The sequence below is a fragment of the Camelus dromedarius genome, chromosome X (genome assembly GCF_036321535.1).
Source record: "Camelus dromedarius isolate mCamDro1 chromosome X, mCamDro1.pat, whole genome shotgun sequence".
Taxonomy (NCBI): Eukaryota; Metazoa; Chordata; class Mammalia; order Artiodactyla; family Camelidae; genus Camelus; species Camelus dromedarius.
In genome coordinates, this window is record NC_087472.1 from 28,086,830 (window position 1) to 28,112,311 (window position 25,482).

General features: G+C 40.3%; 2 long non-coding RNA genes across 12 annotated transcripts in view; one reads left to right on the forward strand and one right to left on the reverse strand.

The window, feature by feature from the left end:
- LOC116152181 (uncharacterized) overlaps positions 1 to 24,372 on the forward strand; it is a 123,525-nt gene extending 99,153 nt beyond the window's left edge. For all 10 annotated transcript variants that reach the window (XR_010379366.1, XR_010379372.1, XR_010379367.1 and 7 more), the window contains 3 exons: positions 20,263 to 20,378; positions 22,589 to 22,690; positions 24,123 to 24,372. This is a non-coding gene — a long non-coding RNA (uncharacterized LOC116152181). The remainder of the gene's footprint in view (positions 1 to 20,262; positions 20,379 to 22,588; positions 22,691 to 24,122) is intronic.
- Positions 4,140 to 25,482, reverse strand: part of LOC135320142 (uncharacterized) — a 58,293-nt gene continuing 36,950 nt past the window's right edge. For both annotated transcript variants that reach the window (XR_010379374.1, XR_010379375.1), the window contains exons 6-7: positions 5,822 to 5,923; positions 4,140 to 4,389 (exon numbers count right to left, since the gene is read on the reverse strand). This is a non-coding gene — a long non-coding RNA (uncharacterized LOC135320142). The remainder of the gene's footprint in view (positions 4,390 to 5,821; positions 5,924 to 25,482) is intronic.

A 25,482-nucleotide genomic window follows, 5' to 3' on the forward strand; every position in this document is an offset into this window, starting at 1 on the left:
TGGAGGCGCCGCGCGCCGAGGCGTGCAGAGTCGTAGTTACCCAGGCGCCAGGTGTGCGTGGTGGCGTCACCGGGGTTCGTTTTCCGGGCTCGGCGTCCACCCGGAGCAAAGCTGTGGGGTAGCTCTTCACTCGCACCGCCCCCCCCCCCCGACTCCCCCCCCCCCCCCCCCCCGGTCCCAGGACACAAGGCCTCGTCCCCGGGAAGTCAGTGCAGTGGAGCTGTGTGCGGCCAGGGAGGGGAGAGATGCTGATGTTTTATTTACCAGGAAGAGGGGCTTCTTTTTAGTGAATGTTCTGTGAGGTGTTTTCTGTGTTTGTCTTTGTTAGTATACTTGTGTTTGCTAAGTCACTCCTGTGTGTATCATCAATATCTTATAAGTATGTGTTATAGAAACACGTACTGTTGCATCGTTGGAGGCTACTACTTGATTTCTGAAGAAAATGATTTTAACATTATTAGTTAATATAGGGCCTGTTGCCCTCGTATTTTCTGTACTCAAACTAGGTTGATCGGTATGGCAGTGACGTATCATCACACGGGGCTTCTTTTTGTTGAGTCACTGAAACATTGTAAAACTGATTTTGCTGAAATGTGTTCACGTCTGTGGTTATCGTAAAATAATTAACTTTTTTTACCTTAAAGAAGTGAATTGTATGATACATTTTGCAGAGTGTGTAGTATTTTAACAGAATTTTTATGTATGAACATGTAATAGAAAAAGAAAGTTAAATCAACATGTTATCATCCCTTTTCTAAAATCTCACAGTGATGCAGAAACTAAACCCAGATCTAACCGAAGGAGGAAAATAAGTAAGGTTAATATAGCATAAATGGAATAGAGAAAAGACGAATTAGATAACTGATAGCTGGTTTACAAAATTACCATATGTTTAACTAGACTACATAAAGAAATTGTACATCACTAAAGTTAGTATTGTTAGTGGGAATCACGGCTTATCCAGAGTGATACAATTGTATATTCATAAAAGTAGCCAACAAATGGCATCATTTGGTGTATTATCAGAAGAATACAAAAACATATGTAGCAATTGATTATAAGTAATTTAAATCATCACAACAGTTGCGATTGTTAGACCAAATGTCTTCCTTCATAAAGAGAAATTAATACCATTCCTTCTCAAGTTTCTCAGAAAAACGTAAAATCACGAAATTAAGGTCCATAGAAATGGAGCTATATACAAGGCGGGATAGGTTTATTTTTCAGAATTGTCTCCTGTGATGTTGGAGTTTGGGAAGTACAAAGTCTGTGTTACAGACTGGCATGATGGAAGTCCATGGAAAAGTTCATGTTGCAGTCGAAGTTGTAAGGCAGTGTAGAAGTAGGTTTCCTCTTCCTTGGTGGACCTCTGTTTTCTCTTAAGGTTATCAACTGATTTGATGAATCGTACTTACATTATGGATAGTAATCTGTACTTTAATTATAAATGCTAATCTCATCCAAAATAGACCTTCAGTTCACATTTAGACTAGTGTGTGAGCAAATATGTAGGAGTCATGGCTTAGACATGTTGACACATAAAATTAACCATCACAGCATCTTTTGTCATTTTTTATGACCAGTATTATCCTAATATCAAAGCCAGACAAAAAATATCACAAGAAAAGTACAGACCAATATCTTGTTTGACTATCCGCATAAAAATTCTCAACAAAATACTAGGAATCCTCATCTAACAGCGTATTAGCAGGAACGTGTCAGAATAATCCCAGGAATGCAATGATGGATCCATATGTGGAAATTAGTATCATAGACACATAAATAGGCATAAATAGAATGAAGCCTAAAAACCACATAATCATGTCAATTGACGCAGGATAACCACTTGACAAAATATAATACCTTTGTTTTAAATTGTAGTTGATTTATAATGTTGTGTTAGTTTTCTGTGCAGTGATTCAATTACACACACACACACACACACACACACACACACACACACACACACATCTCTCTTCTTTTTAAGATTCTTTTCCATTATAGATTATTACAAGATACTGAATATAGTTTCCTGTGCTGTACAGTAGGTCCTTGTTATCTATTTTGTATATAGTAGTGTGTTAATCCCAAACTCCTGATTTATCTCTCCACCACCCTTCCCCTTTGGTAGCGATACGTTTGTTTTTTATGCCTGTAAGTTCATTTCTGGTTTATAAATGAGTTCATTTGTATCATTTTTTGGATACCACATAGAAATGATAGCATATGATATTTGTCTTTCTCTGTCTGACTTCACTTAGTATGATGATCTCAAGGTCCATCCATGTTGCTGCAATTCTTTTTTATGGCTGAGTAATATTCCACTGTATATATGTACTACATCTTTACACATTGGTCTGTTGATGGACACTTAGGTTGTTTCCATGTCTTGGCTACTGTGAACAGTTCTGCTATGAACATTGCGGGGTACATGTGTCTTTTCAAATTAGAGTTTTCGTCTTTTCTGGATATATGCCCAGGAGTGGGATTGCTGTGTCATGGTTAACTCTATGTTGAGTTTTTTGAGGACCCTCCATACTGTTCTCTATAGTGGCTGTACAAATTTACATTCTCACCAACAGAGTAGGAGGGTTCCTTTTTCTGCACATCCTCTCTTGCATTTATTATTTGTAGACTTTTTGATGACAGCCATTCTGACTCGTGTGAGGCGACACTTCATTGTACGTTTGATTTGTGCTTCTCTAATAATTAGTGATGTTGAGCATCTTTTCATGTGCCTGTTGGCCATCTGTATGTCTTCTTTGGAGAAATACCTCTTAGGTCTTCTGCCCGGTTTTAGATTGGGTGGTTTGTCTTTTTGATACTGAGTAGTATGAGCTGTTTGTGTATTTTGGAAATTAATCTGTTGGCCTGAACTTTATCTGAACTAGAACAGCTTGACTCATGGCCGTCAAATACACGTTGTTCATCGGATTTAACCATTAAAGAATGTCCACTTTGAAGATAAGGAGTAGTGTCCCTTCCTGTCATGCCAATGCTAGTATGCCTTCAAAGATACGGTTCCCTTCCCAGAGGCCAGGATCATGCTGGCTCACTGTGTGCATGCTTATCTGTAACCTCATCTCTGTTGAAACCTTGAAGGAAGAAACCTGTTGTGTTTGTTACGTGTTCTTTGTTCTTAGGAGATACAAAATTGTGCTGAAAACCATGCTTCTCTGGGGTGCTTTCTTCCTTGGTGGAGGCTATACCTAAGAGTTATTCCTCAGCTTGCCACAAAGAAAACTCCCTCCTATTCCTCAGTATAGATTGCTTTGATTATTTGTGTCGACATTGCTTGGCATAGCCGAATATCCGAGAAACCCAAATCTACTTTGAACTAGCCCTTGGCACTCTGCAGGTGCTGTGGTGAGTTCCTCCTTCTATCTGGACTTCCATATTTTAAGTGAGGCATGTGACTTTTATTTGCGTCGTTAAGATCTGAGGATAACAGTACATTTCCTAGGTGAAAGGGACCTAGGAGTCATTTCCTAGGTAGGGAAAGCCTAAGGGGAACTTTGAAGTAAACTGGGTTGGGTGACCTTTTGAATTTGGCTTAAAATTGGGAAGGTTTCTAATATATAAAGTCTCAAGAAACTGTTTGACAAAGAGACTAAAAATCTGTCCAGCTCTGAAGAGAAGGGACACTAGCTCCTTCCAGCCGAACGGCATTCTTTGGTTTAGTGCCTGAGGATTCATCCTCAGGACATCTAGCAGTCCCAGAGGGATCACATTATGGCACCTTTTAAGTAATTGATGACTTGCATGGGGACGCACAGAATTACAGTCAGCCCTCCATATCCATGGGTTCCACATCCACAGATATGGACACACAGATATGGAGGGCCAAGTGTAACGGACGTGAGCATCTGCTGATTTTGGTATCCACAGGGGTCCTGGAACCAATCCCCGACGGATACTGAGGGCTAACCTTATTGAGAAAACTATACACTGAAAGAGGAGCATAAGTTGGTGAGCTCACAAAGGAAAGTTAGAGTCAACAGTTAGTTCTCTGAAAATATTCCGTACTTTTACACAGCTATGAATTAGAAAAATGTCAAAAACCTCTAGTCAAAATTTTACCGCTGACAATTTGATTGTCTTCACGGAGAATCAAGTCATGCAGTTCGAGAATCAATTCATGAAGGTCAGTTTTATACATTTATTTCTGCTTCATGTTTTAGGTTACACCAGGAGATGCCCAAACAAAGGTGATGGTGGTGGGTATGGTGTACCATTTAGTAGAGATAAAGGAGTTGGAGGAGGAGGAGGAGCAATTCCTGTGGGTAGAGGTGGCACTGGTAGAGACGGTGGTGGGGATGGCCCCTCACCTGCCTGTGGATGCAGTGGAGGTGGTCCTGGAATTTAAGAGCCCCCTGTGAGTCCATGCTCCTGTAATACAAATAGTCCAATGTTTAAATGCTTGCAATAGAATATGAAGCCCAGAATACACAGCAGTAGATGTTTGTGGGGTTTTTTAAAATCAAGTATACACTGCTTATTAATTTGTCAGCATTTGAGGGCTTAATAGTGCATGCAAAGGACTTGTATAGATGTTTGATGAACATTTTAAACACTACACAGTGACTACTGCTAGAAGAAGAGTTGGCATTCTCATCTAATCCCTAAGTGGGGCACAAAGGGTGTCTTATATAGCAGCAGTGACTGAGCTGTTTTCTACTACCAGTAATTAGTTAAGTAATATCCATTTGCATAAGAATAAGGCTTATCCAAAGTTTTTCCTCTTTTTGGTTTGTAATGTAGGTATGATAAGTAGTTTCATCTCACTGTTTTAGAAGAGGAAACAAACTCTAAAAGTTTAGGTGACTGATCAAATGTCACATACTCATTTGAAGCATGATTAGGATCTGAATGTAGTTCTTCTCAGACCTGTTTCCATTCCCTGTCTGATGCAGCAGCTATCGGGGTGTGGAAAAGGGGAGAGAGCCCGGCTCAGCTCTCAGAGATGCGAAAAGGAAAGTAGGATTTTTTTTTTTTTAATGAAAGCTTTATTGAAAAGAAACCCAGTTTTATAAAGTGAAGCAGAATGAGGCCAGGAAAAAGCCACCAGACTGCGTCACTTGGAGTTCACTGGTCACATACTTCTTGGCAGAATTGTGGATACAGAACAATTTAAGACAAAACATCTAGTGGGAGTCTACTATATTAAGATAGTCTTCACATGCTGCACATTACCTCCGAGCGTAAGCTGTCTTGAGGAGAGTACTTAATCGGTTGTCAAGGGTAGACCACCTACTTAAGATTAACAAGCCCCCATGGGTACTTGCAAAGAGAATAGAATGTAGGTGGATCTGTGGAATTACAAAGTTTACAGGTTTTGAAATGATGATAGTCGAGATTGCAGAAGTATACAGAAAAATTAATCACTACTTCATATTCCCTCAAGACAGATGTCTTGACCCCCCCACCCCGAATAACGATTTTAAGTGTAGAATGGGGATCTTTTTGTCATAAATAATGTAGGTGGATATGTAAAGTTTTCATTTTTGAAACGATGGCAGTTGAGATTTGCAGACATGTAAAAAGCTTTTAGAATTTTCTTTTTGAAAGGGAATTCTGTGGTCCCAGTTTTTCAAATCATCATGATTTTCCTCTCAGCAATTTTTGTTTCTATAATATATTCTGTCACAAAATCCATGGCATTTTTTTTAAAACTAATGAGCTCTTCCCCCGTATGGAAATTATGTATTTTTTTGAAAATCCTATCTGTAGAGTGGTTTAAACGAAAACAGATAATTGCCAGTAAGTCAGCTTTTGGTCACCTTTTCCTTCCATTGGACAAGATAATATGTGCTTTCATTACCTGGGTTTCATGCTGCAATTCTGTTCCAAGGTCTTTGAGTTTCTATTCCTATTTTTGCGGCTTGTCTTGAGTTTACGGTTGGGTTCTGAATTCTTCATTTTTCTGCAATGATGACCACTATAAATGTACACATAGTACACCTATCCCACACATAAATCATAAACTACCACATACTCTTTCCTTAGCTAACGTAATGAATTCAACAATTTATGGGTGGAAATGTGCCAAAATCTCCACATTTACAATGACTAAGACTCAAAATGACCCTTAAACCAAAAGCAGCAATAGGAAGCTATACTATAACACCCATTAATTCAAGATTCCTGTGAAAGATTTTACTTAGGTAACATTTGATCTAGGGCAGGAAATATCAAGTATGTAAGGAAAGGAACTTCTCAGGAACCTTCAGACACTCTAGGTACATGTTTCTTAGTACACATGAAACTGCCTTAATAGTAAATTATATCCCTAGTTAAGCACGGAATAAATAACTAAAGAACCTCTTTGGAGCAACAGTGTAGCTTCCACGACAACGTATGCCGAGGGAGCAAGAAACACGGTGTGATGGATGTGTTCCTTATTTTGACTGTGGTGATCATTTTTCAGGTGTAACATACGTCAATATTTATCAAATTGTATACTTTAAATAGAGCAGTTTACCTTCAGCCAATTATACCTCTTTCAGTAAAACTTTTTAAAGAAACACCCAGAACATAGGTGTCTGGGCCAAAGCAGCCAAGGAACAAAGTGGATAAGTAATCAGGGCAAAGGGTAGCCTCGTCTTGTTCACTGCTGGCCACGCTTGGCAATTATTTTCATTCTCATTTCAACGGGAAATCACTGGAGAGTTTCAGGCACGGGCCTGATATGACTTGAATGATGGATGGCACTAGAATCACACCTGTGTGAAACTGAATGCGACAGTGAGCTCCCTAAGTCCATGAGCTCTTAAGAGAAATCCACAAGTTTCCTTAAAGTTCCTGAAGTATCTGCTAATTTGTGTGTATGTGCAGCCAAGGAACAAAGTGGAACGTATCCCTAGAGAAGTCATATTTCCGTTAATGAATTTTTAACCTAAAAAATTATAGTTCCATTTTCACGTATGTGCATTTAAACCACATGGAAGAATAGGCCCCCAAATTTTCTGGGCCTCTCCCCAGGTGATGGGACTAGTGGCGTTTTACGTTTTCATCTATTTACAGTTCTGTGTGGTAAGAGGAGTCATTTTATTAATGAAAGTGGCAATGAAGTTTTTTAAAGAAACAGTTTCTGGGTAAAAAGATAATTAAGTTTTTGAGTATAATACAAACTGAATATGGTGAACAATTTATGTGGACAAAAAATTTCAAAAGAAAAAGACATAATTATGCTAGTTATTTTCTGACATGGTAAAGGTGTGTTTCTGCAAGCACTTGTATCTTGTTACTGACAACTGGCAGTAGAGCGGCTTTGTTTCTAAAAGGTAAAAACTCGAATAACTTCTGCAGAAAAGATTTAAGACATGAGAGGGCAATTGCAGTAAAAGGGTCAGGAATGTTCATATAAAGGAGTGTACTGTTTATAGTGGGATTATTACCATTACATGGGTAAAGGCGATTTGGGCACTTGAAACAAGTCAGATCCAAGAGATGTGAGGAAATGGCAGGTAATACAGGCCCCTAAGAAAGGGCTGTTCTTGGTTTGGAACTCATACTTTGTAAGATTTATCAATGTACTGTGATTATGGTTTTTTGGTTAATATGGTAGATTTTATGTGTTCATATTTACCCCCTTTGTTTTAAAGGATTTTCAAGTCAAACATACAAAAAGCTTTTTTCCTGCTCCAGAGCTATAAAGGGAAATCTTATCCATTATTTCTTCTAGTAGTTGTATGGTTCTGTTTGTAGTACATTTAATTCTCAGATCTATGTACAGTTTATCCTGGTATATTGTGAGAGGTGTGGAACTATGAGCCTATTTTCCTGTGGCCATCTTCACTCTCACTGATTTGGGAGGCTGCCTCATTTTATACTAAATTCTTATGTCTTCAGGTCCCTTCTTGAACTTCGTGTTCTACTATATATTTTCACATGTAGTACGAGTGGTTCTTTCACAACATGGCTATTTATTGCCATAATTCTCCTGAGTATCTCTGCTTGTTTATTTTCCCTTATTAACAATGGAAAGTAATAAGAGCATTCAAAAGCCTTTTAGGGGAGGAGGGTATAGCTCAAATGGTAGAGCCCATGCTCAGCATGCATGAGATCCTGAGTTCAATCCCCAGTAACTCCTCTAAAAAAAATAAACACCAATAACCTTTTGGATTTTCTTTGGGATTAGAATGGATTGATTAAGTGATAAAGAATTGGTATGTTCATGAGGCTAAGTCTGTTTGTTTGGGAATGTGGTACATCTTGATTCTTGTTTAAGTCTACTTTTCCATCCTAGAGGAATTAAAAAATTTTCCTCCTGTAGATTTTTATGTGTATTTACATTATCCTAACCATGTAATCTTTTATTATTGATACTTTACAATCCTGTAAATTTTATTTCTAACTGGATTCATGGAATTATGTAAATATTGGTAAAGCCCTTGATTGTCAAGAATTTTGTTAATTTTCTCAGTTTCAGTGAATGGTGTATTTTCCATATTCTAATCAGCCCTTTGAAAGGTTAAAACTTTGTGAAACATACCCCTCTGAGTGTTGGATTTTTGAGCACTGTGTTGGTAAAGCTGGGGAGAAAGAAATTAAAAATCAATGTCTCTGAAATGTTTTCCCTCTGGTGTGCACTCTTGTAAATAATTCAAATGTCAAATTTTTAAAAACATTTTATTATAGGGATACTGAAACCCTTGAATTTCCCATTTTTTACATACTTCTAAGAGTCTAACATTTTTAAAGTTAATATTGAGTGGAGAGGATGCTGAAACTTCCCTATGTATTAATCCAGTGACTAGGTCCTGACCCACACAAACTCGTGGTCCCTACCCAAGGCTGTGAGCAAGGTGGTCTAGCTGTGCCCTTTTGACCAAAGTTGACACCAGGACCTACAAAGACCACCTGCCTGAGGTCCCAGGTGTCTTCCCAAACAGGAAGAGCATGAAATCAACTGGAAACAAGGAATTAGGGGCTCAATTGATTATTATTGACAAGAAGTATGGATAACAGACTCTGATCCAATGATTCCAGAAAATGATGAATATCTTAATAATAAATGTATAATGAAAGGGTATAGACATCCTTCCTAATACATAACAAGATGGGCTTAAGAACCTTTGGAGACTAAGAACCAGACATTATTAAAAGGATCAAAACAAAACAACTGTAATATACTTGTATTACCCTTACTTTTTATTGCCTAGTAAAAGGGATAAACATTTCTATTGAAACAAAAGGTTATCATATTGGTGATTTTCTTCTTGAAAGACTTCCATTTACATTATGATACACAGACCCTTCATTAGTGACTGAAAATAAAAATACAGCCATGAAATGTTTTTTAAAAGGAAACGCTAGACCTGGCATTGCCTTAATAAGGATAGGGCTTTTTACACTAATTTAGAGCTATTTATTTTTAATTTCTGGCACTGTGTTAACAGTGGTAAACAGAGTTGACCTTCCACCAACACTAGTTTCCTTTGGTGTCCTGGATATGGAATCCACCTCCTCTAGATGGACCTGTGTGTACAACCATTAGGCTGGCCTCTCTGACTCTAGAGAATGTAGCTCCCCTGGCCCTAGTAAGGAGAGGCTAGGACTCTGTGCCCACATTCAGTGTGTCTCTTGATGTCTCTTGCCCAGCTCCAGTGCTAAAGACACAGTCAAGGATAGGCTTAGGTCCACTGCTAGGTGCCTGGATGAGGAGCCCTTGCTCTTCTGGTCACGAAGGCAGACTATGAGGACCCAACAGGATGAGGCTCTGCTCTCTAGAACATTAGATGTGGGCGTGCTCCCCTAAAGTGGCCAAGATGGTGAGATGCCATGTTGGAGCCAGGTTGGACATAGGTTGGCATTTTTTCCCTCAGCAAAGTGCAGGAGAGGACTCAGTGGGGGTGGGAGGGCAGGCAATTCTGTACACCCTACACTGTCTCTTCCCCTGGAGTTGATAAGTCAGGACAAGATTCTGGCCCTCCCTCCACACTCCAGGGTCCAGAGCTTGGCCCAGCCAGCAAGGAGTGGGGTATGGGGAGTGTGGGCAGGCCATGGTAAGTCCAGGCAGGGGCACCAGGACAAGGTCCACAGCCCTGTGCCTGGCGGGTTGGGCACAGGAAGCTGAGGCTCGGGCTCCTGCTAGCCACCACATCTGGGCTAGATTGGTAAAAGCCACTCTGAGGGAACCCCAGTCAGGGGCTTTGGGCATTTGGGTGCGTGCCCCCTTCCCCCTGGAGCAGGGGCAGTTTTGGCCTAGGTGGGCCCAGGGCTCTGGAAGCCTCTCTGGGGCAGGATGCACCCCAGCTAGAGCTCAGGTAGGGTAACTGGTGGGCTGTCTGCTTTGGCAGCGGCAGCAGCAGCAGAGGTGGAACCCAAGATGTCCCTCTGTCCAAATCTGGGGTTCAGGTGTGGAGCTTGGCTGCCTAGGGTCAAGGGGGCTTGAGGTGGTTGCTGGAGGGGGTAGGGGGTGGGCCATGGAGTCTAGGGGTGGGGGGTTGGGAGGGTTACTGAGAGCGGAGTCCAGAAGGGACAGGCCCTCAGTGGGATAAGACAGCATGGAAGCAGCAGCAGTTGCTCCCTCTTCCTAGGTCTGGGCCATAGAAGCAATGCCCAACAGAGAGGTGGCAACTGTAGTGCCATCTCAGGGGCTCTCTCAGACCCTGGAGGCTTGACCTGTGTGTGGTCTGGGCTCAAGACCAGGCAGAGAGGTCCGCTAAGGCTGCTGCGTTTACAGACTTCAACTTTCTAGGCCACCTTCTCCAAGAACCTGTGGGTGTCTGCAGGGCCAGGAACAATGGCTCTTGCTTCTGCATCTCAATCCTATGCTTGCTACAGAAGTGGTCATGAATGGCCCAATGTGGAGAGTCAGGACTGTCAGATTGCAGCCACTTGGTTGCAGGACAAGCTGCCTTTCCCCAGCTCCACCAACAATCAAGCATGTCTGCCAATCTAGGGCAGTAGTCCTTGCTGAACTGCTCATGCATTTGTGTTGTGCATTGCTTGTCTAGTCTGTTACACAGTCCATCCTAATTCAATTACAGGCCTCGAGGTCCTAATCCTTTGGCGGTAGTGGGACTTTTAGACGTCACTATGTCCAGGATAGGGGATCAGCTGTGCAGGTTGGCCCTCTAGTTCCAAGGTGGTTTGAGATGTGGAGGTTAGCTGTCCTGTTCCAGTAGGGACTGAGGTGGTTTTAAATGAGTAGATGTTGTAAACGCTATATGGAGGAAGATGATCTTGCAGAGGGACTGTGGCCATTTCTTTTCTGCACTTTATCTTTAAAATGGTTCTTATCACAGTGTAATTAAGGATCAGTTATTTTTGTGCCCATTCATAAAAGCAATACCCGGATTGTCCAAACATATCATCAAAGCCTCACTACAGAAAATTTTATTTGCTATTTTTAAATTAGGAAAAAAACCCAAACTACTCCTTATCAGTCATTAGAAACAAAGCACATTCAGAGTTATATTTATACCTGCAGAATCTTAATCTTATTGTTTAGAAATTAGTTACAATTTTTTCCTCTCTGGAATTTTCCCCTGAAACCTAATTAGTTTGCCTTGAAGAATCTTTTGTCTTATTCCCACCATTTGTCTTATTCCCACCATCTTTCATTAGGTTGAAAATCTACATTAAAATTTTTGTTTTTATTGGAAAAACACCTTAAAATATAATTTACTATATAATAAATTTTTTCTGTATTGGTCAATAGTGTTAAGTATATTCTTGTTATGCTATTAGATCTCCAGAACTTTTCCATGTTGCAAAACTGATCTCTTTACTCTCTAAATAATTCCCTGTTCTCCCTCCCACCAGCCACTGGTACCCACCATTCTTTATTTTTCTATGAATTTGACTACTTACCACTTATCTGTGGAATCCTAAAGCATTTTTTTCTATATGACTAGCTTATTTCACTTGCATTTTTGTCCTCAAGTTTTATACATGTCTTTCCATGTCACAGGACTTCCTTTCTTTTAAGGAAAGAATAAAACTCCATGTTCTGTATATATCTTATTTATCCATCCATCTGAAGACCAACATTTGGGTTGTTTCCACCTCTTCACTATTGTGAATACTGCTGCTATGAAAGTGAGTTTGCAATATCTCTTCAAGACTCTGCTTTCAATTATTTTGGATATATATCTAGAACTTGGATTACCTGGTCATATGGAAGTTCTCTTCAGTTTTTTAAGGATCTGACACACTGTTTTCCATAGTGGTTGTTCCATTTTCAAATCCTAGCAGCAGTGCACAGGGTTTGAATTTCTGTACATTTTCATCAGTGTCATTATCTTGTTTTATTTTGGTAGTAGCTATGTTAATATGTTGGAGGTAATATCTCATTATGGTTTCAATTTGCATTTCTCTAAGTCAAGGTCAAGATGGCAAAGTAGTAGGACCACGAGCTTGCCTCTCCTCAAAACTACAGCAAAATCACAACAGACTACTAAGCAACCATCAGAAAAGAGACTGTAACCTAGCAAAAAAGATCCTCTTCAACTGGAAACAAAGAGGGAACCTCAGTGGGATGGTAGGAGGGGCATGCTCGCTATATAATTGGGCCCCATACCCCCTGGGTGGGCAACCCACAAGCTGAAGAATAATTAAGTTGTAGAGGCCCTCCTACAGGAGTGAGAGTTCTGAGCCCCATGTCAGGCTCCCCAGCCCGGGGCTCTGGCATTGGAAGGAGGAGACTCCAGAACATCTGATTTTGAAGGCCAGAGGGGCTTAACTCCACAAGCCCCAAAGGACTGGGGGAAACAGAGACTTCACTCTCTTGGGAAGTGCACACAGAATTTTGCGTGCCCTGGATCCAAGGGCAGAGTCAGTGACTTCATAGGAACCTGGGTCAGGCCTACCTGCTGGTTTTGGAAGATCTCCTGGGGAGGTAGGGGGTGGCTGTGGCTCACCTAGGGGACATAAAACCTGGTGGAGGACATTCCAGGAGTGTTCATCTACATGAGCTTTTCTGGAGGCTGGCATCTCACTTGGATCATTAGTACCAAGACCTAGCCCCACCCAATAGCCTGTAGGCTTAAGTGCTGGAAGCCTCAGGCCAAACAACATACTGGGTGGGTACACAGCCCCACCCATCAGCAGACTTCCTGAGCCACAAATGCCTCTCTAGACACAGCCCTTCCCACCAGAGGTCCAGGACCAAGCTTCACCCAGCAGTGGGCAAGCACTGACTCCTCCTACCAGGAAACCTGCATAAGTATCTAGTCCAGCCTTATCCATAAGGGGGCAGATACCTGAAATAAGAAAACAACAATTCCAAAGCCTCTGGAAGGACTCTACAAACACAGCCCAGACTCTACACTGGGCTGGGCCATGGCCCTTGGGTGACAAGAGAGGAGTGTACTGCTGGGACACATAGGACGTCTCCCACAGAGGGCCACTTCTCCAAGGTCGAGAAACATAACTAACCTACCTAAAAATACAAATAGAAAGTCAGACAACATGAGGTGGCAGAAGACTATCTTCTAGGCCAAGGCACAAGATAAAATCCCAGAAGAAATAAGTGATGAGGAGATAGGCAATCTATCTGAGAAAGAGTTTAGAGTAATGATGGTGAAGATGTTCAGAGAACTCAGGAGTATAGATACACAAAGGGAAGTTTTTAGCAAAGAATTATAAAATATAAAGAATACCCATAGTTGAAGAATACAATTCCTGAAATGAATAACAGACTAGAAGGAACCAAGAATAGACTAAACGAGGCAGAAGAATGGATCAGTGAGCTAGAAGACAGAGTAGTGGAATCACTACCAAACAACAGAAAAAAAGAATGAAAAGAAATGAAGATGGTTTAAGAGAACTCTGGGCAACATAAAAGGCACCAACCAATATTCACATTATAGGGGTCCCAGAAAGAGAAGAGAGAGAGAAAGGACCTGAGAAGATGTTCGAAGAGATAATAGCCAAAAAATTCCCTCACTTGGGAAAGGAAACAGTCACCCAAGTCCAGGAAGCACAGAGTTCCACACAGGAGTAACCCAAAGAGGAACACCCCAAGGCACATAGTAATCAAATTGACAAAAATTAAGGATAAGGAGAAAATATTAAAATCAGCAAGAGAAAAGCAACAAATAACACACAAGGGAACTCCCATAAGGTTATGCACAGCTAAAGATACAATCAACAAAATGAAAAGGCAACCTACAGAATGGGAGAAAATGTTTGCAAATGATGCAGCTGACAAGGGGCTAATCTCCAAAGTATATGAATAGTTCATACAGTTTAATATAAAAAAATAACCCAATCAAAAAAAAGGGCAGAAGACCTAAATAGACATCTCTCCAAAGAAGGCATCCAGATGGCCAACAAGCACATGAAAATATGCTCAACATCACTGATTGTTAGAGAAATGCAAATCAAAATTACAAATGAGGTATTGCCTCACACCAGTCAGAATGACCATCATTAAAAAGTCCACAAACGATAAATGCTGGAGAAGGTGTGGAGAAAAAGGAACCCTCCTACACTATCAGTGGGAATGTAAAATTGGTACAGCCACTATGGAGGACAGTATGGAGATTCCTCAAAAAACTGAAAAGACTTACCATATGATCCAGCAATCCTACTCCTGGGCATATATCAAGAGGAGAATATAATTTGAAAAGACACATGCACCCCAATGTTCACAGCAGCACTGTTTACAATAGCCAAGACATGGAAACAACTCAAATGTCCATTGACACATGACTCGATAAAGAAGACTGGGGTGTGTGTGTGTACATAATGGAATCCTATTCAGCTATAAAAAATAATGAAAAATGCCATTTGTGGCAACATGGATGGACCTGGATATTGTCATTCTAAGTGAAGTAAATCAGAAACAGAAAGAAGAATACCATATGATATTGCTTATATGTGGAATCTAAAAAAAGGACACAAATGAACTTATCTCAAAAAAAAAAAAAAAAAGAGACTCAGACATAGAGAACAAACTTATGGTTACCAGGGGTTAAAGGGGGTGGGAAGGGATTATTTGGGAATTGGAAATTTGTACCTCTTGGGGAGTGATGGACAAGTGAGCTATCTTGATTATGGTGGTGATTTCATTGGTGTATACATCTATGAAAATTCATCAAATTGTGTATCTGAAATATTTGTAGTTTACTGTACAGGAACCCTACCACAATAAAGGTGTTAAAATATTTTTTAAAATTTGCATTTCTCTAAAGATCTATGATGTTATGCAACTTTTCATTTTCTGTTTGGCCATCTATATATCATCTTTACAGAAATGTCTATTTAAAGTCCTCTGCTCATTTGTTATCAGGTTTTTGTTTTTAAGCTTGTAGGGGTTCTTTTAATATAGTAGATAATAACACCTTATCAGATATGTGATTTGCAAGTATTTTCTCCCATTCTGTAGGTTATCTCTTCAACCTGTTGATTGTGCCCTTTGATTCACAGTTTTTAGTCTTATGTAGTCTGATTTGTCTATTTTTGCTCTTGTTGTGTCAACCAAAGAAAAAGGCACACAACCTAAAAGTTTCGAGTTCAGTTTATTCCAGGATATTATCGCCTGAGAGACAGCCTCTCAGCTCTGAGGAACTGCTCAAAGAGGTAAGGGAGGAGCCAGGATATATACAGGAATTTTTTTGCTGGAAAAAATATTTAGATGAACACCAAAAGATAACTGCTAATCACAAAAAACAGACATCTCAAGTTAATGATTTTAGTGCTTTGCTATGTATGGGAATATGCAAGGATCTGGGCTCACTGAAATTATTCCTTAGATATGCATCTTAATTATCTAGGGTCGTAATCCAGTGCACAAAATACTTCGTTTTTCTCCATCCTGAATTACCCTCAGGGCATATCTCCAGGGGGTAGCTTCAGGGCAGTGGCTGATGGCTTGATCCAGGTCAATCCTTGTAGAACTAAAATGGCGGGGAACATTCTTTGTTTACTGGAATGGCAGGCAACGTTTCCTGTCCACAGCTGCCCTTGCTTCTCATGTCATATCCAAGACATCATTGCCAAAATCACTGTCAAGTAAGTTGGACCCGTTTTCTTCAAGGAGTTGTATAGTTTTACATCTTACAGTTTAGGTCTTGTTTTAATAGAGATACTGGGGATTGAACCCAGGATGTTGTGCGTGCTAAGCACGCACTGTACCACTGAGCTATACCCTCCCCTCCTTTACATTTAGGTCTTTAATATATTTTGAGTTAGTTTTTGTATACGGTATAACATAAGTATCAAACTTCTTTCTTTTGTATACAGATATCTAGTTGGCCCAACAGTATTTGTTGAAGAGACTGTATTTTGCCATTGAGAACTATTGGAACCCTGTTGAAAGTCATTCGGTCATACACAGTGGTATTTTCTGGGCCCTCTAGTCTTCTCCACTGGTGTATATATCTGTCTTCATGCCAGTACCACACTGTTTTGATTAGTGTAATACTTTTCTGTAGTAGGTTTTGAAATCAGTAAGTGTGAGACCTCCAACTTTGTTCATTTCAGAGACTGAGTATTTGGAGGTCCCTTGAAATTCCTTACGAGTTTTATAATTTTTCTATTTTTGCAAAAAATTTTGTTGGTATTTTGATAGTGATTGCACGGAATGTGTAGATAGCTTTGGGTATTATTACCGTCTTAACAGTATTAAGTCCTCCAGTCCATGAACACAGGATGTCTTTCCATACATTTGTGTATTCTTTAATATTTTCTTCAGTGTTTTTTTGTTTTCAGTGTACAGGTCCTTTGACTTCCTTGGTTAGGTTTATTCCTCAGTATTTTATTCCTTTTGATGGTATTGTAAATGACATTTAAAAATCTTCCTTTATAGATTGTACATTTAAATTTTTATTTCTTTTAAAAGCTGCGTTGTTTCAGACCCTCATATTTCAGATATCTATAAACAGATAAAAACATCAACCACTATTATTCCCATCACTTGCAGAAAGATCCTAAAAGCTTGGGGTTTGCTTTTTCATATTATTAAGCACACACATGGAAATGGAGTTATTATTTTAGGTAAAAAATTCACCTTTATGATCTATACTGTTAGGCAACCATCAATTCTTTCAAAACTTCTAAGTTAAAATATTATAATTGAAATTCCTAGTTTGTCTTTAAAAAATCCCAGCACAGGAGACTGATTGAAATGATTGAAAGAGCCTCCTCCAACATTCCACTGCCAACTAGTAAACATAATAAATAGCCTGGTCATTTAACCTGCTTTTTTAAAAAAACATGTATAAATGATCAACAGGATGTGGGATTCTGGATATACATGCAGCAGACAAATTTATATAACAGATTTTTGCCCTTGGTTAATTTGTATGACTATGTAATGATCTACATTTTTTTCCAGATTTGTCCAGGGTCCAGAATGCATATGAAATTTCTTATAAGTAACCAAATATAAACAATGTATTTGTAACAAAGGGTGGCAGAATATGCCACCTAAAAATGCGCCATTGTGGCATAAGGATTATTTTAAGATGAAGGCAAATACGAAGAAGCAGATATAAGAAAAGCTCCCTGTCCTCCCCTTATTTACCTAAAAGCAGGATATAAATTCTCAAAGGTGTCCCTCCCCCCTTTTCTACCATGAAGGAGAAAAGTTACTCCCTGGAGAAAACACTAGACCCTTACCAACCTGGAAGTGGCACCAGAGGAATCTACATACGATCTACCAAGTGGCCTTTGTCTACATTAGTTTCCCATATATTTGCCTTCTCACAGTTGGTGCCCTGGAACTTTCAAGGTTCTTTTCCATTATCACTTCTCTAAAAATGTATTGTTCCTTTGCTAAAATACTATGTAAAATCAAGTTCTAACCAAACTTTTGAGTTTCCCATTTCTAGGGACTCTCATGCGTCACAAGCATGGTATACATGTTAATAAACTTCTAGTTATTTTTGATCTTTCTTTTCTTATAGTGACCCCAACTAAGAACCTGGAATATTTTAAAAAATTATTTTTCCTCCCTTCCATTGGGCAAATGATATTTGCAAATGATGTCTGTCATGCAATAATAAAGTGAAAAATTTACCATTCACAAAACTATTTAGAAGTAAAAGAAGTTTAAACAAGTACACTTCCCAAAAGATGTCATCAGTTTGTATCATTCATAAGCCTGAGATTATGATAGGCTTAGCTGCTTCCTTCCCAGGTGAGAAGCAAGTTCCCAAGAGCAGGCACTGACTGTGTCCCACCGCCTCCTGCTCTTTGCCAAGAACCTGCTAGGGAGCCGCTGGCTCTTCTTCCGTGGCCTTCCCTGGACTGCTGTAGGTGGTGTCTACACCGCCTAAGTGGGTGGGGGTGCCTGGATCACAGTGACTTCCAGGCTTTTCCTGCATCACTGGTACCTTTATTTGTGTTTTCCTTCATTTTGAAAAAAGAACATGCTCTTCATGCAAAGTAAGGCTTGCATAATGGAGACACTGTAGTGTAGAGAGGAAAATAAAGTTAACTATTGAGATGAAAAGTATTAATTTGGGGCATGTATCATCACAGCATGTTGTTCCCTGAGGACAGAGAGAGAGGGGGATGCAAATAAACATCATTTAAAAACAACAGTCTAAGTAGCTGCCTAAGCTCCTGGGTAACATCCATCTACACCTGACCTTTGAATAACGGGTGAGGGGTGGGCTCCGCACAGCTGAAAATCGGTGTATACCTTGCAGTCAGCCAGCCTTCTGTGCATGTGGTTCACCTGCATCTACACAATGTGTCATTGTTTGCAGCTGTGGATTCAGCCAGCCTCGGATCATGTAGACTGTAGCATCTACTACTGAAAAAGGTTTGTGTATAAGTGGACCTGTGCAGCTCAAACCTGTGTTGTTCAAGGCTCAACTGTATTTAGTTGCTAAACAACTGATTGTTGAGATCTTTTTCTTGACTATTTCCATTGAGAAATGTAATCTTTACTTATTTTTTAAGGAAAAAAAAATCCATCTTCACAAAAACAAAAGACTGAAGTCACGCCTGTCCACATCCAGGCCCCAGTGTAATCACCCTTAGAAGAAACACTTAAAAAAATATATCCATGGTCTCTGCATCAACCCCAGGGCACCATAACAGGCCTACTGATGCCCCTAACTCCTCAGAATTTCTGGCTTCCATTCTGCTCCCCAACAGATTATCTGAACAGGCTGTCTGGCTACTGCCAGCCTTGGTTCACGCTCTGAATCACAGCCCCTTTTCTCACCCATTCCCTGCTTTTAGGGCAGAGATGGTGGGAGTGTAACGGAATGCACAGCAGAATAAACACTAAGATGCCAAGGTTCACAGCAGAGAAAGGGTTTATTCACAAGGCAGCCAACTGAGGACACTGGAGGACAAATCTCAAATCCACCTCCCTGAAGGCAAGAGGCTCAGGGATAAAGGAGCAGAGTGGTCTGATAAAATACTTGTGCAGACCCAGTTGAATGGTTGCTGGTCTTGACCAGTTTGAACTGAGCAAGACTAGCTCCATGTTCCTGAAAAACAACTTAAAGACTAAACAGAGTGACGGGGACAGAGGTGGGGGAACCCTATGGAGATCAGGCAGATCATTGTGTGAGGAACACATCCTGTACCTCTTATTCATGTTATGCTGTTAAGTCATTCAGCCGCTTACAAATAGTCATTTTCCCTCCACTTTTGACTCAAGAGGTACTAGTTGGGTTTATGCCCAGAATTACGCTGACAATTTACGTAACTAAGATATGTTTAAAGACCTTCTCGGCTTTGAATTAATCAAGGCTCTAGCCACGCATTTAAGTGTGTGTGTGTGCCTGGATCTTTTTGGAATACATGTACAGACTGGTCCATACAGAGTACCTTACTTATGTAGCTCAGTCCAGTTTTGTAAGCTGTTTATAGCTACCTGACAGTGCTGAACAAAACCCAAACTATCACTTGCCATGTAGTGCCAGGACACTCATTCCTTTTTGGAAACAGTACCTTGTAAGTCTGAGGGAGAACATTTCTGTGTGGGTGTAGGTCTAATGGTTATTTGCTTCACTAACCTCAGGGGCAGGGGTTAGGTAAACAGAAAGGCTGATCAGTATCTTTGACCTCAAGCCTAAGTCCCAGCAAGTTACAGTGTGAAGTGACTAAATGGTCACAGTGGATTACATCACAATGGGTTTGCTGTATAAAGCCCAGAGCATTTTAAAGCTTAGGCTTATTTCTCCTAAGGGTAGGTAGTGGCTGGGTGGGTTTCTTTTACAGAGCTAGAAACAGACTGGTGGGTTTTGTTGTTTTTTACCTTTTTTTCACACTGAATCCTTATTTAGGGAAATTGATTTGTACCTGTGGCAAAGGTATTCAAAAATATATTTTTTTCCTATTCAGGTCACAGTTTTGTAAGAAAATCAAAGGGCATGATCAACAGCTTGTGCACTGCCTTGGTGTGGAACCAGAGTTCAAGCACAGACAAAAATCAGACACTGATTTCCCACTTCTGATAGGTAAGTACCAGCTTCAGTTGTGCTTTGGTTCTGCTACCCTCTTCTGTACAATAGGCTCCTCTCTCAAAGCAGGTCCCTCACTCAACTTCCTCGGTTAGTAACTGGTTAGCACTGCGTCCATGTATACTCAGTTGCCATAATTGCTCACTATGATGATGAGGAAAGGTCTGCCCGTGCGTTTCAAAGATCAACCTGTTTGCTAAGTTCCAATACCCCTGAACTCAGTTTAAATCAAAGCCCAGAAAGGACCATTATTTTACGAGCACTGATTTCTCACATCTGATGGCTATGGAACATAATTCCCAGGTATACTTTGTGTTTCACCCCCTTCATTTTCACCAGGATGACTTTGTGAAATGTTTTAATCCAGTTTTATACCAGTGCCAGAGAGGTGTGTTCTTAATGCTCAAGACTGAGCAAAGGCAGGGCTATTTCAGTAACCGGAGACCTTCTGAAGCTATCAGAGTAGCCTGATATTTTCATAAACCCTAGAGCTAGGAAGGCATATCAGGTGATCCTGTTAGTTCCCTCGGGGTTGCTGAGGATAGGACCTCTGTCATCCTACATTGGAATCTCTGAAGGATGATGTGAAATGTCCCTTGGGAAAGGTACTTTGCTATCGTGCCTCCTGGTTGAGCAGTTTAATTTATACCTAGCTGAAATCTTTACTGGGAAGGATTAAACATGAACTCCTTTGTCATTTCTTTACAAGAAGAAAACCACAGCTGTTGATGCCAATTCTGCTATTCTTTTGGTCTATAGCACAGGGCAGGCTCAGAGTAATACCGAAAGATGACTAGCTTATTATGATTTATGATGTATTGTTCTTTTGTGATTTTTATAGTAATACACACATAGGTGATTTAGAAAATGGTACAACTTTGAGGAGGGGGTCATACGGCCCTATTTTGCAACATGTGTACTGGCTGATCACCTCTATGGACCATATGTATCATTGGCACACCTTCATGCTGATGTGGGGAAGTGGGTCAGGGTTCAGCAGACATTGGCTTCATGTGCTGCATGCCAGCTGCTTATGGCGATTGTGTTCTGTGCGTCAGCAGTTGGGGCACGGAGAGATGAGGGGACCAGGGCAGAGGAGGTCGTCAGCATCATAAACCCCTTATGACCTCATCAACCTGCCACCTCTGATTTTGAATAAATCCTTTTAGTTCTCCAGGTTCCATATCTTCAACTAACTTATAGGTCAAATAAAGGAAAAGTTTCTACATTTTTATGGTCAAGGGCCTTTTGGGAAGCTGATGAAGAGTGTGGAAATTAATTTTAAAAAACTCACATGTGCACATACACACAAATTAGCAGATACTTCAGGAACTTTAAGGAAACTTGTGGATTTCTCTTAAGAGCTCATGGACTTAGGGAGCTCACTGTCGCATTCAGTTTCACACAGGTGTGATTCTAGTGCCATCCATCATTCAAGTCATATCAGGCCTGTGCCTGAAACTCTCCAGTGATTTCCCGTTGAAATGAGAATGAAAATAATTGCCAAGCGTGGCCAGCAGTGAACAAGACGAGGCTACCCTTTGCCCTGATTACTTATCCACTTTGTTCCTTGGCTGCTTTGGCCCAGACACCTATGTTCTGGGTGTTTCTTTAAAAAGTTTTACTGAAAGAGGTATAACTGGCTGAAGGTAAACTGCTCTATTTAAAGTATACAATTTGATAAATATTGACGTATGTTACACCTGAAAAATGATCACCACAGTCAAAATAAGGAACACATCCATCACACCGTGTTTCTTGCTCCCTCGGCATACGTTGTCGTGGAAGCTACACTGTTGCTCCAAAGAGGTTCTTTAGTTATTTATTCCGTGCTTAACTAGGGATATAATTTACTATTAAGGCAGTTTCATGTGTACTAAGAAACATGTACCTAGAGTGTCTGAAGGTTCCTGAGAAGTTCCTTTCCTTACATACTTGATATTTCCTGCCCTAGATCAAATGTTACCTAAGTAAAATCTTTCACAGGAATCTTGAATTAATGGGTGTTATAGTATAGCTTCCTATTGCTGCTTTTGGTTTAAGGGTCATTTTGAGTCTTAGTCATTGTAAATGTGGAGATTTTGGCACATTTCCACCCATAAATTGTTGAATTCATTACGTTAGCTAAGGAAAGAGTATGTGGTAGTTTATGATTTATGTGTGGGATAGGTGTACTATGTGTACATTTATAGTGGTCATCATTGCAGAAAAATGAAGAATTCAGAACCCAACCGTAAACTCAAGACAAGCCGCAAAAATAGGAATAGAAACTCAAAGACCTTGGAACAGAATTGCAGCATGAAACCCAGGTAATGAAAGCACATATTATCTTGTCCAATGGAAGGAAAAGGTGACCAAAAGCTGACTTACTGGCAATTATCTGTTTTCGTTTAAACCACTCTACAGATAGGATTTTCAAAAAAATACATAATTTCCATACGGGGGAAGAGCTCATTAGTTTTAAAAAAAATGCCATGGATTTTGTGACAGAATATATTATAGAAACAAAAATTGCTGAGAGGAAAATCATGATGATTTGAAAAACTGGGACCACAGAATTCCCTTTCAAAAAGAAAATTCTAAAAGCTTTTTACATGTCTGCAAATCTCAACTGCCATCGTTTCAAAAATGAAAACTTTACATATCCACCTACATTATTTATGACAAAAAGATCCCCATTCTACACTTAAAATCGTTATTCGGGGTGGGGGGGTCAAGACATCTGTCTTGAGGGAATATGAAGTAGTGATTAATTTTTCTGTATACTTCTGCAATCTCGACTATCATCATTTCAAAACCTGTAAACTTTGTAATTCCACAGATCCACCTACATTCTATTCTCTTTGCAAGTACCCATGGGGGCTTGTTAATCTTAAGTAGGTGGTCTACCCTTGACAACCGATTAAGTACTCTCCTCAAGACAGCTTACGCTCGGAGGTAATGTGCAGCATGTGAAGACTATCTTAATATAGTAGACTCCCACTAGATGTTTTGTCTTAAATTGTTCTGTATCCACAATTCTGCCAAGAAGTATGTGACCAGTGAACTCCAAGTGACGCAGTCTGGTGGCTTTTTCCTGGCCTCATTCTGCTTCACTTTATAAAACTGGGTTTCTTTTCAATAAAGCTTTCATTAAAAAAAAAAAAATCCTACTTTCCTTTTCGCATCTCTGAGAGCTGAGCCGGGCTCTCTCCCCTTTTCCACACCCCGATAGCTGCTGCATCAGACAGGGAATGGAAACAGGTCTGAGAAGAACTACATTCAGATCCTAATCATGCTTCAAATGAGTATGTGACATTTGATCAGTCACCTAAACTTTTAGAGTTTGTTTCCTCTTCTAAAACAGTGAGATGAAACTACTTATCATACCTACATTACAAACCAAAAAGAGGAAAAACTTTGGATAAGCCTTATTCTTATGCAAATGGATATTACTTAACTAATTACTGGTAGTAGAAAACAGCTCAGTCACTGCTGCTATATAAGACACCCTTTGTGCCCCACTTAGGGATTAGATGAGAATGCCAACTCTTCTTCTAGCAGTAGTCACTGTGTAGTGTTTAAAATGTTCATCAAACATCTATACAAGTCCTTTGCATGCACTATTAAGCCCTCAAATGCTGACAAATTAATAAGCAGTGTATACTTGATTTTAAAAAACCCCACAAACATCTACTGCTGTGTATTCTGGGCTTCATATTCTATTGCAAGCATTTAAACATTGGACTATTTGTATTACAGGAGCATGGACTCACAGGGGGCTCTTAAATTCCAGGACCACCTCCACTGCATCCACAGGCAGGTGAGGGGCCATCCCCACCACCGTCTCTACCAGTGCCACCTCTACCCACAGGAATTGCTCCTCCTCCTCCTCCAACTCCTTTATCTCTACTAAATGGTACACCATACCCACCACCATCACCTTTGTTTGGGCATCTCCTGGTGTAACCTAAAACATGAAGCAGAAATAAATGTATAAAACTGACCTTCATGAATTGATTCTCGAACTGCATGACTTGATTCTCCGTGAAGACAATCAAATTGTCAGCGGTAAAATTTTGACTAGAGGTTTTTGACATTTTTCTAATTCATAGCTGTGTAAAAGTACGGAATATTTTCAGAGAACTAACTGTTGACTCTAACTTTCCTTTGTGAGCTCACCAACTTATGCTCCTCTTTCAGTGTATAGTTTTCTCAATAAGGTTAGCCCTCAGTATCCGTCGGGGATTGGTTCCAGGACCCCTGTGGATACCAAAATCAGCAGATGCTCACGTCCGTTACACTTGGCCCTCCATATCTGTGTGTCCATATCTGTGGATGTGGAACCCATGGATATGGAGGGCTGACTGTAATTCTGTGCGTCCCCATGCAAGTCATCAATTACTTAAAAGGTGCCATAATGTGATCCCTCTGGGACTGCTAGATGTCCTGAGGATGAATCCTCAGGCACTAAACCAAAGAATGCCGTTCGGCTGGAAGGAGCTAGTGTCCCTTCTCTTCAGAGCTGGACAGATTTTTAGTCTCTTTGTCAAACAGTTTCTTGAGACTTTATATATTAGAAACCTTCCCAATTTTAAGCCAAATTCAAAAGGTCACCCAACCCAGTTTACTTCAAAGTTCCCCTTAGGCTTTCCCTACCTAGGAAATGACTCCTAGGTCCCTTTCACCTAGGAAATGTACTGTTATCCTCAGATCTTAACGACGCAAATAAAAGTCACATGCCTCACTTAAAATATGGAAGTCCAGATAGAAGGAGGAACTCACCACAGCACCTGCAGAGTGCCAAGGGCTAGTTCAAAGTAGATTTGGGTTTCTCGGATATTCGGCTATGCCAAGCAATGTCGACACAAATAATCAAAGCAATCTATACTGAGGAATAGGAGGGAGTTTTCTTTGTGGCAAGCTGAGGAATAACTCTTAGGTATAGCCTCCACCAAGGAAGAAAGCACCCCAGAGAAGCATGGTTTTCAGCACAATTTTGTATCTCCTAAGAACAAAGAACACGTAACAAACACAACAGGTTTCTTCCTTCAAGGTTTCAACAGAGATGAGGTTACAGATAAGCATGCACACAGTGAGCCAGCATGATCCTGGCCTCTGG